The sequence below is a fragment of the Mytilus californianus genome, unplaced genomic scaffold (genome assembly GCF_021869535.1).
Source record: "Mytilus californianus isolate M0D057914Y unplaced genomic scaffold, xbMytCali1.0.p SCAF_10, whole genome shotgun sequence".
Classification (NCBI taxonomy): domain Eukaryota; kingdom Metazoa; phylum Mollusca; class Bivalvia; order Mytilida; family Mytilidae; genus Mytilus; species Mytilus californianus.
Genome location: NW_026262582.1, coordinates 15,266,132 through 15,281,470, shown reverse-complemented (window position 1 = coordinate 15,281,470; position 15,339 = coordinate 15,266,132). Strand labels below are relative to the sequence as shown.

General features: G+C 32.1%; 1 protein-coding gene and 3 long non-coding RNA genes across 4 annotated transcripts in view; all 4 read left to right on the top strand.

The window, feature by feature from the left end:
* Window positions 1-15,339, top strand: part of LOC127717677 (nicotinamidase-like) — a 165,781-nt gene that overhangs the window by 66,303 nt on the left and 84,139 nt on the right. The gene's annotated exons all lie outside the window — the stretch shown is intronic.
* On the top strand, window positions 673-7,337 carry LOC127717683 (uncharacterized). The gene is made up of 3 exons (XR_007989293.1): window positions 673-874; window positions 6,635-6,694; window positions 6,939-7,337. It is a non-coding gene; the product is annotated as an uncharacterized LOC127717683 (long non-coding RNA).
* On the top strand, window positions 12,079-13,333 carry LOC127717686 (uncharacterized). The gene is made up of 3 exons (XR_007989295.1): window positions 12,079-12,303; window positions 12,725-12,838; window positions 13,310-13,333. It is a non-coding gene; the product is annotated as an uncharacterized LOC127717686 (long non-coding RNA).
* On the top strand, window positions 13,334-14,684 carry LOC127717684 (uncharacterized). The gene is made up of 3 exons (XR_007989294.1): window positions 13,334-13,385; window positions 13,983-14,127; window positions 14,651-14,684. It is a non-coding gene; the product is annotated as an uncharacterized LOC127717684 (long non-coding RNA).

The following is a 15,339-nucleotide window of genomic DNA, read 5'->3' as shown; positions in this document are numbered from 1 at the left end:
ATATATATAGTGACGATTATGGGAATAAAAGGATATTAAAGTAAACGAAAATGTAAAAAAGACAGGCGAAATGGACAATTCAAATTCATCAGTCGAAGAGAAACCAACAACAGAATGACCAAAAACGAAAATCGACGAAACGACAAACAGCGGTCTAAAAACACTACATTAAAAAAAATTGAGAATGGAAATGGGGAATGTGTCAAAGAGACAACAACCCGACCATAGAGCAGACAACAGCAGAAGGTCAACAACAGGTCTTCAATGCAGCGAGAAAGTCCCGCACCCGGAGGCGTGCTATCGACTGATCAACACCAAATCCACTAAAGCATGGGAGTAATTTTGTAATGATATTCATATAAATAATAGGGAATTTAACTTATATATTGCTATTTAAGTTGATATTAATGCCCGAAGTCGACCTATTTCATAGTTGAAAAGGAGCAATTTTGAAGGTAAAAATAGAATAGCCTGTTACCATGGCAACCATGGTCCATAGCAACAATATCAATATTATTTTTTCATTTATTCATAAAAGTGTGATAACTGACAAAGTTTAAAGCTTTTCTGAGACTATGCGTGCCACACCCTTTATCTGGCATGGTTGATATTTACAGAGAATCCATGTTAAACATTCGCACAAGGATGATAGTTACGCTGAACGGTGCCCACTGGTCACCTGAACAGAAACGGTTAAAATTGAGTCTATACGCGACAAAAAATAGTACATGATTTCCGGTTTAAAGTGAAAGTACGTTACTAAGGGGATACTCAGTGCAGCATACTCAGTTTATAATTGCTGTTATACAATACGGATATGAGCTTAATGCAAAGTTCTGGAATCACCATATTTCAAAGGATACTGTTGAGAGAGGTACAAAAAGTAAAAAATAATACACAAATAATCAATAATCATAATGATTCACTCAAAACAAACAATTGAAAATGCATAGAAGATTCATCTGTAACTCTATTAACGAGTGATATGTCTTATTTTTCAGAAAAAAAAATAACCTAATGGCCTATATTGCACTCTCATGAAATATAACTAAAAAGATGGTATGCCTCGAACTCGGGTACCTTTAAACTGCCATTGGTTACCTCTGGTCACCCTATACAGAAAATAATAGTGCATACAGTTACACTGGTCATTTGATACAAAATGCATAGTAACTTTATTAACCTTACTTCCTTTGCAGATAAATTTACAGTGGTTCTTCTAATTAATTGACACAGATATAGATATTGAATGGCCCTTAAACAGATATTGAATTTCTATACATCTTGTCACCTTGTCACCTTTTACATAATTAATTGTACATAATTAATTGTGGTGACCTCTGGTCACCCAACACATGTATTGAATTGCAATAAACATTATAAGATATTGAATTTGGTTACCTCTTGTCAACCCGGCAAGCCTTCACAGATATTGAATTTTGTTGCACCTTGTCACCTTTTACATAATTAATTGTGGTGACCTCTGGTCACCCTACACATATATTCTATTTTTTATCTTTAGACACTGTGCATAACTATTGAATTTATTTAACTTTAATAACCCTACTTAGATGTTTAATTTGGTAATATATGGACACCCTACCAAGATGTTGTATATGGTTAACCCCTAATCACTCTACAATGATGTTGAATATGGTTACCTCTGGGCACCCTACAAAGATATTGAATATGGTGACCTCTGGTCACCCTACCAAAATTTTGAATATGGTTCTTTCTGGTCACCCTACACATATATTGAATAAGTTTACCTCTAGTCATCTTACAAAGATATTGCATATGGTTACCTCTGGTCACCCTTCACATATACTGAATATTGAAACCTCTGGTCACCCAACACAGATGTTTGAATTAGTTATAAACTTGCCATCCTACACAGATAATGATCACGGTTATATCTGGACATCTTTCAAATACTTTTAATTGAGTTATGTTCGGTTTCAAAACCTATATACTGGCTTTAACTACCTCTTGTTACCCTAAATATGTCTTGATTTTGGTAATCTCTGGTCACCCTACTAAGACAAATACAATCAAAACCAAGGAGTAAACAGATATACCAAAAGAAATTTACAACAACATTAAAAAAGTAAGGAACAACAGGAATCTTCTTAATCATGTCTTGAACGCTCCCATCGTGTGAGTTCTTTCTTAAGTCCGGTAATAATGAAAATGTACTGATGACTGTGCAAGAGTTTTAATATGATTAATCATACATAAATTACTAAAATATTGAATTATGAACTTTAAATACCTCAAGTTACCCTACACAAATACTGAATTGGGTTACCTCTGGTCACCCTTCACATATTTTGAATGTGGTTACCTCTTATCTTACACAGATAGAAAACTTGATTACCTCTAGTCACCATGCATAAATATTTAATTTGGTTACCTATAGTTAGCCTACTTAAATATTTAATTTTGTAAACTTCGGTCATAAATTGAACGTGGTAACCTCTGATCAACGTACACAAATATTGAAAAAGGTAACCTCTGGTAAACAATAACAGATATTGAAAATGGTTACCTCTGGTCAACCTACAATAAATTGGCTTATATTACCTATGGTTACAATTCATAAATAATGAATTTGGTAAGCATCGGTTATCCCGGTTCACACTTTTGCGCTACTTTTATAATTAATATAGCAACTTCTGGTCGCTGTACACATACATTGAATTATATTGCCATTGTCAACACACACATACATATATATAGCAATTGCCTTTTTTGAATGTGGTAACCTCGGGTCGCAATACACAGATATAAAGTTATTTATCTTTAGACACCATACTTAAATATTGAATGTAGATACCTTTATTAAACCTACTAGTAAGCTGTTTATTTTGGTAATCTCTGGTCACACTGCCAAGATGATGAATGTGGTTACCTCTGGTCACCCTCCAAAGATATTGAATATGGTTACCTCTGGTCACCCAACCAAAACTTTGAATATGGTTACCTCTGGTCACCCTACACATATATTGAATAAGGTTACTTCTGTTCACCCAACCAAAACTTTAAATATGGTTACCTCTGGTCACCCTACTAAGATATTGAATAGGGTGACCTCTGGTCACCCAACCAAAACTTTGAATATGGTTACCTCTGGTCACCCTACACAGATATTGAATAAGGTTACCTCTGGTCAACCAACCAAAACTTTGAATATGGTTACCTCTGGTCACCCTACACATATATTGAATAAAGTTACTTCTGGTCACCCAACCAAAACTTTAAATATGGTTACCTCTGGTCACCCTACACAGATATTGAATAAGGTTACCTCTGGTCACTTTACAAAGATATTGCACATGGTTATCTTTGGTCACCTAAAAAGATATTATATGTGGTAACCTCTGGTCTCCTTACACATATATTGACTATGGTTACCTCTGGTCACCCTACACATGTTTTGAACATGGTAACCTCTGGTCACCTTACCAAAACTTTGAATATGGTTACCTCTGGTCACCTAACAAAGATATTGGATATGGTTTTTTTTTGTCATCTAAAAAGATATTGATTGTGGTTACTTCTGGTCACCCTACAAAATATTGAGTATGGTTAGCTCTTGTTACTCTACACAGATATTGAAAATGGTAACCTCTGGTCAACCTACAATAAATTGGCTTATGTTACCTATGGTTACAATTCATAAATAATGTATTTGGTTAGCATATGTTATCCCGGTTCACACTTTTGCGCTACTTTTATAATTAATATAGCAACTTCTGGTCGCTGTACACATACATTGAATTATGTTGCCATTGTCAACACACACATATATATATAGCAATTGCCTTTTTTGAATGTGGTAACCTCTGGTCACCCTACACATATATTGAATAAGGTTACCTCTGGTCACCCAACCAAAACTTTAAATATGGTTACCTCTGGTCACACTGCCAAAATGATGAATGTGGTTACCTCTGGTCACCCTCCAAAGATATTGAATATGGTTACCTCTGGTCACCCTACACAGATATTGAATAAGGTTACCTCTGGTCCCCCAACCAAAACTTTGAATATAGTTTCCTCTGGTCACACTGCCAAAATGATGAATGTGGTTACCTCTGGTCACCCTCCAAAGATATTGAATATGGTAACCTCTGGTCACCCTACACAGATATTGAATAAGGTTACCTCTGGTCACCCAACCAAAACTTTGAATATGGTTACCTCTGGTCACCCTACACATATATTGAATAAGGTTACCTTTGGTCACCCAACCAAAACTTTGAATATGGTTACCTCTGGTCACCCTACACAGATATTGAATAAGGTTAACTCTGGTCATTTTACAAAGATATTGCATATGGTTATCTTTGGTCACCTAAAAAGATATTATATGTGGTAACCTCTGGTCTCCCTACACATATATTGACTATGGTTACCTCTGGTCACCCTACACATATTTTGAACATGGTAACCTCTGGTCACCTTACCAAAACTTTGAATATGGTTACCTCTGGTCACCTAACAAAGATATTGGATATGGTTTTTTTTGTCATCTAAAAAGATATTGATTGTGGTTACTTCTGGTCACCCTACAAATATATTGAGTATGGTTAGCTCTTGTTACTCTACACAGATATTGAAAATGGTAACCTCTGGTCAACCTACAATAAATTGGCTTATGTTACCTATGGTTACAATTCATAAATAATGTATTTGGTTAGCATCGGTTATCCCGGTTCACACTTTTTACGCTACTTTTATTATTAATATAGCAACTTCTGGTCGATGTACACATATATTAAATTATGTTGCCATTGTCAACAAAAATATATAGCAATTGCCTTTTCTTAATGTAGTTACCTCGGGTCACCATACACATATATAAAATTATTTATCTTTAGACACCATGCATAAATATTGAATGTAGGTACTTTTATTAAACCTACTAAGATGTTTATTTTGGTAATCTCTGGTCACACTACTAAGATGTTGAATGTGGTTACCTCTGGTCACCCTCCAAAAATATTGAATATGGTTACCTCTGGTCACCCTACAAAGATATTGAATATAGTAACCTCTGGTCAACCAACCAAAATTTTGAATATGGTTACCTCTGGTCACCCTACTAAAATTTTGAATATGGTTACCTCTGGTCACCTTACAAAGATATTGCATATGGTTATCTTTGATCATCTAAAAAGAGTTTGAATGTGGTTACCTCTGGTCATCCTACACATATATTAAGTATGGTTACCTCTGGTCACTCTACGCATAATTTGAACATGGTCACCTCTGGTCACCCACATAGATATTGGCTATGGTTACCTTTGGTCAATCTACAAAAATTTGGCTTATGTTACCTATGGTTACAATTCATAAATAATGAATTTGGTTAGCAATGGTTATCTCGGTGCACACTTTTTGCGCTACTTTTATAATTGATATAGCCACTTCTGGTCGGTGTACACATATATTAAATTATGTAGCCGTTGTCAACAAATATATATAGCAATTGTTTTTTTTTAATGTGGTTACCTCGGGTCACCATACACAGATATACATTTATTTATCTTTAGACACCATGCATAAATATTGAATTTAGGTACCTTTATTAACCCTACTTAGATGTTTAATTTGGTAATCTCTGGTCACACTACAAAGATGTTAAATGTGATTACCTCTGGTCACCGTACAAAAATATTGAATATGGTTACTTCTGGTCAACTTACAAAGATATTAAATAGGGTGACCTCTGGTCACCCTACCAAAATTGTGAATATGGTTACCTCTGGTCACCCTACACAGATATTGAATAAGGTTACCTCTGGACACCTTACACAGATATTGACTAAGGTAACCTCTGGTCACCTTACAAAGATATTGCATATGGTTACCTCTGGTCACCCACACAGATATTGGCTATGGTTACCTCTGGTCATCCAACACAGATATTGAAAATGGTTACTTTTGGTCACCCTACAATAAATTGGCTTATGTTAACTATGGTGACAGTTCATAAGATGAATATCGTTGGTCAATTTAAAAGATATTGAATGTGGTTAACTCAGGTCATTCTACACAGATATTAAATATGTTTACCTCTGGCCCCCCTACACAGATTTCGAATTGGGTAACCCTTTCATATTATTGAATGAGATTACCTCCGGTCATCGTATACATATATTTACTTAAATTACCTCTGGTCACCCTTTACAGATTTTGAATGTGGTTACCTTTGGTCACCATACACAGGTATTAACTTTAGGTTCTGGTCACAATTCATAATTAATGAATCTTTATTGGCATCGATTATCTCGTTTCACACTATCCAGATGTTAAATTTGGTTAACACTTCCCGCAACATTTATATTGAATATGAATATTGCTCATCATAAACAGATAATGATTATGGATATCTCTGGATACCCATCCTATAATTTATTTACTTTTGGTAATCTGACGCAAATAATGTCTTAGGCAACCTCTTATTACCCTGAACTGCAATTCATTTTGGTTAAATCTGTTCATCCTATATATAATTATATGACTTTTAAGGGGTCTCATGGTTTCTCCGGTTATATACAATTAATAAAAAAAAGATTTTGTTGACATTTTAAAAATAAATATGATATATTTCACATTCTCATTACAGGGTTTTTTGTTCGTGAATTAAATAGAGGAAATATGACAGGTGTAACAGGCGATTTTGAAGGTAATGGTTACAGTTTCAAACATAATTATTTCATTAATCATAGTAGAGGTCATATTAAGACCAATATTCAATTCCTAAAATCAGAATTCGAAACGTAGGGTTGATAGTACAAATCAAATACTTCAAAAACTAGAAAAACTGCACAAATTCCAAAATTATAGTTAAGGAATGTCAAATTATGATACATTATCGCGGTGTATATTTGAAACATCGTTATTTATTCCGCCATTTCCATATCTTACAGGTTTGGAAAACTTTAATTTGGAAGACCTCCATGAATTGCGACATGAAGAAAAGGAAGAAGTTAAAAAACAGATTGAAGCCATATATATTGAGGCAACCTCTTTGGAGAAAAAAGCCAGAGAATTGGGTATGAATTGTGTTTTCTCATTTATGCCCAAACCGCCACAAATGTCGTGATATTTTTCATACAGTATTGTATAGATTACGCTGTTTAGATCATACAATTGAGAAATAATTCATTTAGGCTTGAATTTATACTGATTTTACCACGGATTGACCTTTTATGCTAAATATTTTACAACGACCGATGGCATGGATAATATGCTCTTCATTTTTTAAAACTTTATTCAGCTACGATCAATTATCCTTGGCCAATTTGTAATGGCTCAGCGACTGCGTATATATTTTTTTTAAAAGTGTTTCAAAATTAGTATCTTATTCCAACAAATCGAAAATTGTTACTGTTTTTGTTTTTTTGTGTACATATGCAAATTGAAAAAATATGATTTATTCTAGGAAATTACACGCACAAATATTATATTTCCCTACCATTTTAGCATGTAATACAAATTCAAAACAGTATATTCTTCGCCACGCACAAACCTTAACAGAAAAAGCAAATGAGATGAAAGAAAAGATATGCTTAGCATCAGGTGATTTATTTCTTTATCTGTATTATATTATAGATATACATTTATAACACAGTAGTGTTATTTTTATGTTAATACTGTAGACTTTTGTAGTTGAATATATCTGTTGGCACGCAAATTGGAAACTGAAAAACAGAAAATTCAAAAGGCATTTAATCAAATCCACTTGTCATAACCAAATTGACAAAGCCACGACAATAAACACAAAATCGGGAACAAGACAAACATCATTACACGGAATTGGTTTGCGGTTTATTCCTTACTTTATCATTTGTTTATTATCTCAAAACTAGTGTACATAACACACTTTGGCAGTTCACTTAATACTGATCAGTGTTTTATTTCAATTTTCTTATGATGCCCTTTATTAGTAAAAAGAAAGGACTCATATCAAATTTTTACCACCCCACACACACATACCAGCACACCCACATACACACCAACACACCAACACACATACACACACCAACATACCAACACACATACACACCTCCACACACATTTTCTAAAACAAAATGTCAATACCAATTACATGCATCTAGTTGCTGCCATCATTCAAATTTTAGAATGTTTTTGGTTCTGTATCTTCATTTTATTTGTTTAATTCAAAACAAAATAATTTACACAAAACCAGTCAACCACCAGCATATTATCATTGCTTTCAATAATCATGAATAACAAAGTCAAATATTGTTTTTGAATAAATTTATGAATAGCCAAAAATGTCAGACTTTTGTGATACAAATATTTCAGAGCAGAAGGTCTGAAAAAGTTAATTTATAATTCTAAAGAGGTGAATGTCAACAACCTCACAAAGAAATGAAAGAATCATAATTCATATTTTATTGTAAAATTCAGAGTTTACCCAGAATCATATCACTCTTAACAAATCTGTCAAATGATCCCTGAATAAACAAGTAATATTTTCAATGATACGTTTTTATTACAATTGAATACACATAAGTATGTATAAACAATGTCATTTAGCGGTAAATTTGTAGTGAAGAAATTTTAACCTTATATTCTAATATTAAGGGAAATCATTCCAAACACCTGATGAACTACAAATTGCTATAAAGCAATCCATAGCTTCAAACGAGGAACAAACATTAATAGTTGAGAGACTTAAGAGGAACTGTTCATCCCATGGCTTAGAATACAGAGGTCAAACACCAGGGAATGGGAATTGTTTTTTTGAAGCAATCACATGCCAGCTAGATAGAATTGGCGCAGACGTTATGTCTCCCGAACAATTAAGAACAAATGTTGTAAACTACATATCAACACATCCTAGTTTTGAGGTAAACTAATTTACTTGTTAAATACATTCACTAATTATCAAACTCCTCCATGGACAGAAACATAAAGAATTAGTTGGACATGTTTTCAGGGGACAAATCAAAACCGTTGGCAACGTTAGTGGCGCATCAGCACAACTTAAATATATGATTTAAATCAGTTAAGAAGCTATTAACACACAAATACCATCAAAAATACTTCCGACAGAATATTAATTTGGAATTGACGTAACTGCCCGTAATACCTGTGATTAATGCAATTTAATATTTAAAGATTTACAAACTGATAAAAGAATAAGCATCAGTTAAGACTTTCATATCAACCAGAATGCTTTTTTCTGCAGATGTTTAAATAAATCATTTACAGTTAATATAGTACAATGCTAAATAATAGGTATTGACAAAAAACAATAAAATAAATAAAAAATGTATGTTATGATCATGATGATTTTTGATAAAATGTAGTTATAAAAGTATTTGTTTTGTATTAATCAATTTCAATGTACAGTAGTTAATAAAGACTTATGTAAGTAGCTTTCTTTCAATCAATAGGGCAGTCAAGGCATTGTGTTATTAGAAAACTTCGTTGAAGACAATTTTCCGGACTACTGTGACAGGATGTTACAGAATGGAGAGTACGCAGACCATGTTGTGGTCATTGGAATGTCCAGAATGCTACAGAGAGACATAGTTATTGTCACCAGTGCCCCCAGTACCAATAATGAGGATAGTGTCCTTTGGGTAACTGGTTGTGATGGTTTTTCCGGTAATCCTATTCTTCTTGGGCACATTTTCGAAAACCACTACCAGTCACTCCAGCCAAAAGGTAACTGATAATAGAAATTATATAATTTATGATTATCTCTCATAAAGAGATACCTTTACAGTTATAGTTTAAAGTAACGCATATGTAAATCTATGTTAAAAAAATAATGTCTACGGTTGATAGTTGGGAAATATCTTATAACACGAGATATAGTTGTGGAATCTGTTAATCTAATGATTCCAATAAAATTTGATAATTTGTTTAGATTATTTACAAAAAGTCATGCTCTTCTTGTCTGACTTCATCGGGCATGATCACCTATTCCAATGACGTCATTATATAAAATTCAGAGGAAAGCAAAATATTTGTCGTCATTATTATATTTCGACTAAGGAAGGACTTCGATCAAATGACCCACGTTTGGTAAAATGTTGATCAATATTGTGCTCAGAAAGGGATAAATACCATAGAATCAGTAAAATGTCCATATTTATATATTTGATATTTTATCAAATTGTTTTTGGCAAAACGAAATGAAATAAGTTTACTTTAACTTTGTTCTTCATTAGGCATTTTCACATTTTCGATAGGAGCGACCCTAATGAGTCTTACGTAGACGGAACACATTTTTAAGCCTTATATCTTTGAATTAGGTAGATCATCACTATATATCTGTATATCGCCATCTTGAATTGTAAAATAGCAGCACACAAGCGACAAAGTTCTTTATTTAAAACTGCAAATTTTGAGACATAAATGCTATTCATTTTTAAAACTCTTGTTTGATAAATGTAAATAAGTGCATTATATCATTGAAAAAATAAGTGTTATTGTAAAAACCGGATATCAGTCTTTGTTTGATTCAATTTGTCAACTGAGCTAATTAACGGAAGATAACTTATTTGGTGAATTTTCTTTAAAGGAATGATAATGAAATTTCCATTTTTCGCAAGAAAACGAGATTTATTTTCACCCTTTTTCTTTTGATTTTCTACTAAATTGTGGCTATGTATAAGAAAATTATGTCTGAGAAAAAAATTCAGTAATGATCTACCTTAAATCGTTTTACGTTTTTTCACTGTAGACTGTTTTTGAAAAAGAAAAGTATTAAAGGAAGTATTGTAAATGTGATATTTATATAAGTTTACTTTACATAATTCGATTGCATAATTACTGCATTGATATCAATCAGCATTAGAGGCAAAGTTTTTCTAATTGGCAAATACATTCAGATGCAAAAAAAGCTTTATTTTAACAGATAAACTAGTATTAATTATAAATTATTACGTTTTTTTTGTTAATTGTAACGTTTATACAACAAATTTAGGTGACAGTGGCAAACTTGATCACCACACGAATGATAAGCATGCAACAAATGATGATAACCTTTTTATTCCTGTTGATGTGTGCAACGAAGAACTCAGCAACTATAAAATGACACATGATGTTGAAGGTACAATATTGTTCCTTCGGAAATGTTCACTAGCCATACTTATCATCAGTGATTTTAAAATGATTTGAATAACTTATAATTAGCGGGAATTTCTCGCTACATTGAAGACCTGTTGGTGACCTTCTGCTGTTGTATTTTTCTACGGTCGGGTTGTTGTCTCTTTGACACATTCCCCATTTTTATTCTCAATTTTATTATAAAAAGTAAAAGTCATTTTATCATCCACTTTTATACATAACCTACCATTAGTATACATAGACGTCAATATTCTATAAAAAATAATTAGTTGTATTATAAAGTTGCAGTTTATAGATACTACCAATGAGCATGACTTTATCGAAGGCTTTTCGAAAGTCAACAATGCATTTAAAACACATTTTATTTCCATTTCTCCGTACTTCCAACGACAAAATTATTATTCTTAAATTTGACTTTACATGCGAAATTTAAAGTGGTTTATCTAACGTCATTTTGTCGCAATAGTTGTATCATGTGTCCTCCTTTTTTATTATTAACTGTAACGTCTATGTTATACTGCAAATTCGTTTTATTATTGTATTAATACTGTGTCGCGAAGTATACTTATGTTTATAATTGTATTTTTTGTAACTCGTTAATTGTTTTGTCAGAGTTAAGCCATTTTCAATTATTTGCTTTTATAGTGCGTCTTTTCTTTTAATGTTTTACTGCTGTTTTACGTGTAATGTGCAGGTTTGCGCCTGTTGAAACGTTCAAATATATCATATGCAACTATTTTTTTGTGTTATTAAAATTTGCTGTTACAAAATATTAGAAATTATTATAAATTAAGGAATGTATCTCCCTCATGCAAAGCTCTGATTTCTTTCACGGATTTGGCTATACTTTTTGGACCTTTTGGATTATAGCTCTTCATCTTTTATATAAGCTTTGGATTTCAAATAATTTGGCAACGAGCATCACTGAAGAGACATGTATTGTCGAAATGCGCATCTGGTGCAAGAAAATTGGTACCGTTAATTTTATTGTGCAGAGGTCGTTTGTTGGTATTTTTCATCGATGTCATCATTTGTTTTTAAATTTATAACAAGTAAACTAGTGTTACTACATAGCAATACATATGCTTTTCTTACCCTAGATATGCCATTCGTAGAGTTTGTGAGATCCACCTTCATCAAAAAACGGAAAAATGGTACTGATTGCATTGTTAGACGTTTAAGGTATGGGAAATTTTATTTTAATCGAAAATATATAGTTTTGAAATCAACTAATTTCTATATGCTACCTTCTTCCTATGACCTAATGGTTTCAATAGAATTAAAAGAAAATAAATATCTATCACAGCAAAACATATACCTTCAGATTATTGAAAAATAACTCTGTTTGTTATTCAGAATAATTTTACTGAACTTCAAATAGTCTTACAAAATATAAAAATCACTGTATTAACAAAGGGATCATTTTTAAGAACTACATTTGTTGGGGGACAATTTAAGTCTATTATACTATGGTGTAACTCTTTCCAATGTTTCTGAATATATGGATGAATTTTTGGTCATACTATTACACTGAAACATATTGTTGTGTTTTATCAGCTAGCATTTGTGACTTTGGCTTCAGTTTTTGCTTATCATTCAACAGAAATGAAGTGGACAACGAAGACGTCATAACCAAGCATTTAATGGATATAACAATCACAGGGAATTTTATTCACAGGAAAGCAAATAAAACCACATTGCAATACAGGTGTGAAAGGTAACTTTAATCATCTAAGTCGATAATCTATAAAGGAATTTTATCTTGAAATAAATCCACTCTTGTTTTTCTCCAAATAAACAATAAATAGAAAAAGAGAACAACTTTAGTAACAATCGTAAACATTCTTAAAGAATCTATTTACATATCTTGCATATCAAATTTGCAAGACAATGCTGAGTTAAAAGATACATTTGTGACAGAAAATAATATTGGTATAGTTTTGAAAGAGATGAGTTGTATAATCTTGACTTCTGGTTGTATGTTATTCTCTTGCTTTTTTTCAATAATATACGTTTTGTTTTATAGTTTATTCAGTAATTATAGTATGGCCTTTAATAACAGATAGTTCCGAAAGCTTTTAAACGTATTGAACTATGAATTTTCTGAAATATTGCACAACATTTTTCTCTTTGGTTATCTATAAAGTTAAGATGCATATTTGTTTAAATTTTATCATGTTTATTTTAGATGTAATAAACCAAGAGGAAAAAACAGGTCCTTTGAATACCAGGGCAAATAATTGTCAGGCATATGTGTCATTCCAGTATGTTATGTTAATGTAATATTCATTTATCTCTTTTACTTTTCTTTTATAATGCAAAACTATAAATTAATTTATAACTTTTAAGCGTTTGAACATCATTATTTATTGATCCTAACATCCTTGTTGTAGTTAAGCAACCTTTTGTCCGTGTCTTGAGAGTGGGAATTAAATGCATTTATCATATTACTAAACCAAACACATTTAAACAGGTATTCACCGGGCATACACCATTCATGAGTTTCTGGCTAGTTTACCTGACATTTCATGTGATGAGCGGGTCAATACACCCTGTCATGGTTGAAATTATTATATAGAGAATCCCTGTATCAAATTATATAGAATTTGGTATATATCATTTTGATGATAAGTTATCAATTTACAAGGAGAACACAACAACCATAGCAGTTATTCGAAGTAGCCTTACACATATTTTTAGAAAAAATAATCCTTTTCTTCAAGTCCGATAGATCTTAAATATTGCTTACAAGCTGTTGTAATAAATATAATAATGATACGTTTGGCAAAACAGTAATAACCAGTGACGTTGTACATGTAAAAAAAAATCATTAAAGGGCATGTTAATATCTTCTTACACAGATTTTTGACCCATTTGAGTAAAAAAGCAGTAATAATTCGGCAACAACTAAAACACAATGGACACAGTTTACAGATAAAAGAGGAAAAACACCAATCACGCCCAGATCACAGCTTACTGCTTTATATAGATGCTTTACTTGATCAGGTATTCATGTCGTCGGTATTATATATAATTTATTGCTCATAACGAATTGACTTATTTTTCAATTATAAGTTGCTGGCACTCTTATAAACACAATGATAATAAAAATTGTGTATGCTGACATTATTGGAGTTTAATATTTTCTCAACCATTCTGTTCTTTTCGATGTCTGTGTTTGTCTTCCGGCGCATTTTTTCATGATTTGCAAAGATTATAATGAATGAATAGGTTGAAATAAATCAAAAATAAAATGATTAGGATAAAATTGGCTTGCCAGAGAGTCATTTAATGCATTTATATAAATATCGGACGCTTGTATGAAATATTTTAATGAAAAAACCAGTTTAAAGCTGAATAGCATTGATGATAAAATATTCTAGAAGACATATATTTTTACAATGACATGTATTGATACAACGACATATTTTGTGTTGATTTGAAAAAATCCTTAAGCTCAAAAAGATTTTAACTAAATTTGAAATTAATTGTAATTGACACGAATTTAATTTTATTTCATTATCAATAGGGGAAAAAACCCATGGAAATATTGTGCAAAGCATGAAAATGGGCTAGAGATCAAGGGCATTTTGATGTGCACGATAGAAGATACTATCTGACACCAGTTGACATTAAGAATATATGTCAACGTTACAAAATGGATAAAAGGTATCAAAACATAATCAAAAGATTTACTTAAAATATGTACTTACTACTTTGTTCTTCTAAAAAATCCAAAGAAACAGGCTCATTGTTGAATGCCGTATGGTGACCTATAGTTGTTAATGTTTGTGTCATTTTTGGTCTTTTGTGGATAGTTGTCTCATTGGTAATCATACCATATCTTCTTTTTTATATTTGTCTCTACGTATCCAGTCATCGAACCACATCTTCTTTTTTATATTTGTCTCTACGTATCCAGTCATCGAAAAATAACACATTATCCGGACTTCAGTTACCTCTGATAACTTGAACCAAATCTTAATATTGACAAAGACTTTGCTACCTCTGATAACACTTAACATATACAGACTTTGGTAACCTCTGGTTAATGAACACATATATGGACCTGGGTCGCCACTTGTACCCTTAAATGTTTGTAGAATTTGATAATCACTTTTCACCATTTTGTTAACTTTGGTCACCTGAAACATATATATAATGATACACAGGTATTGACTAGGGCTACCTTAATCATACTTGTGTTTCCTATGTCTA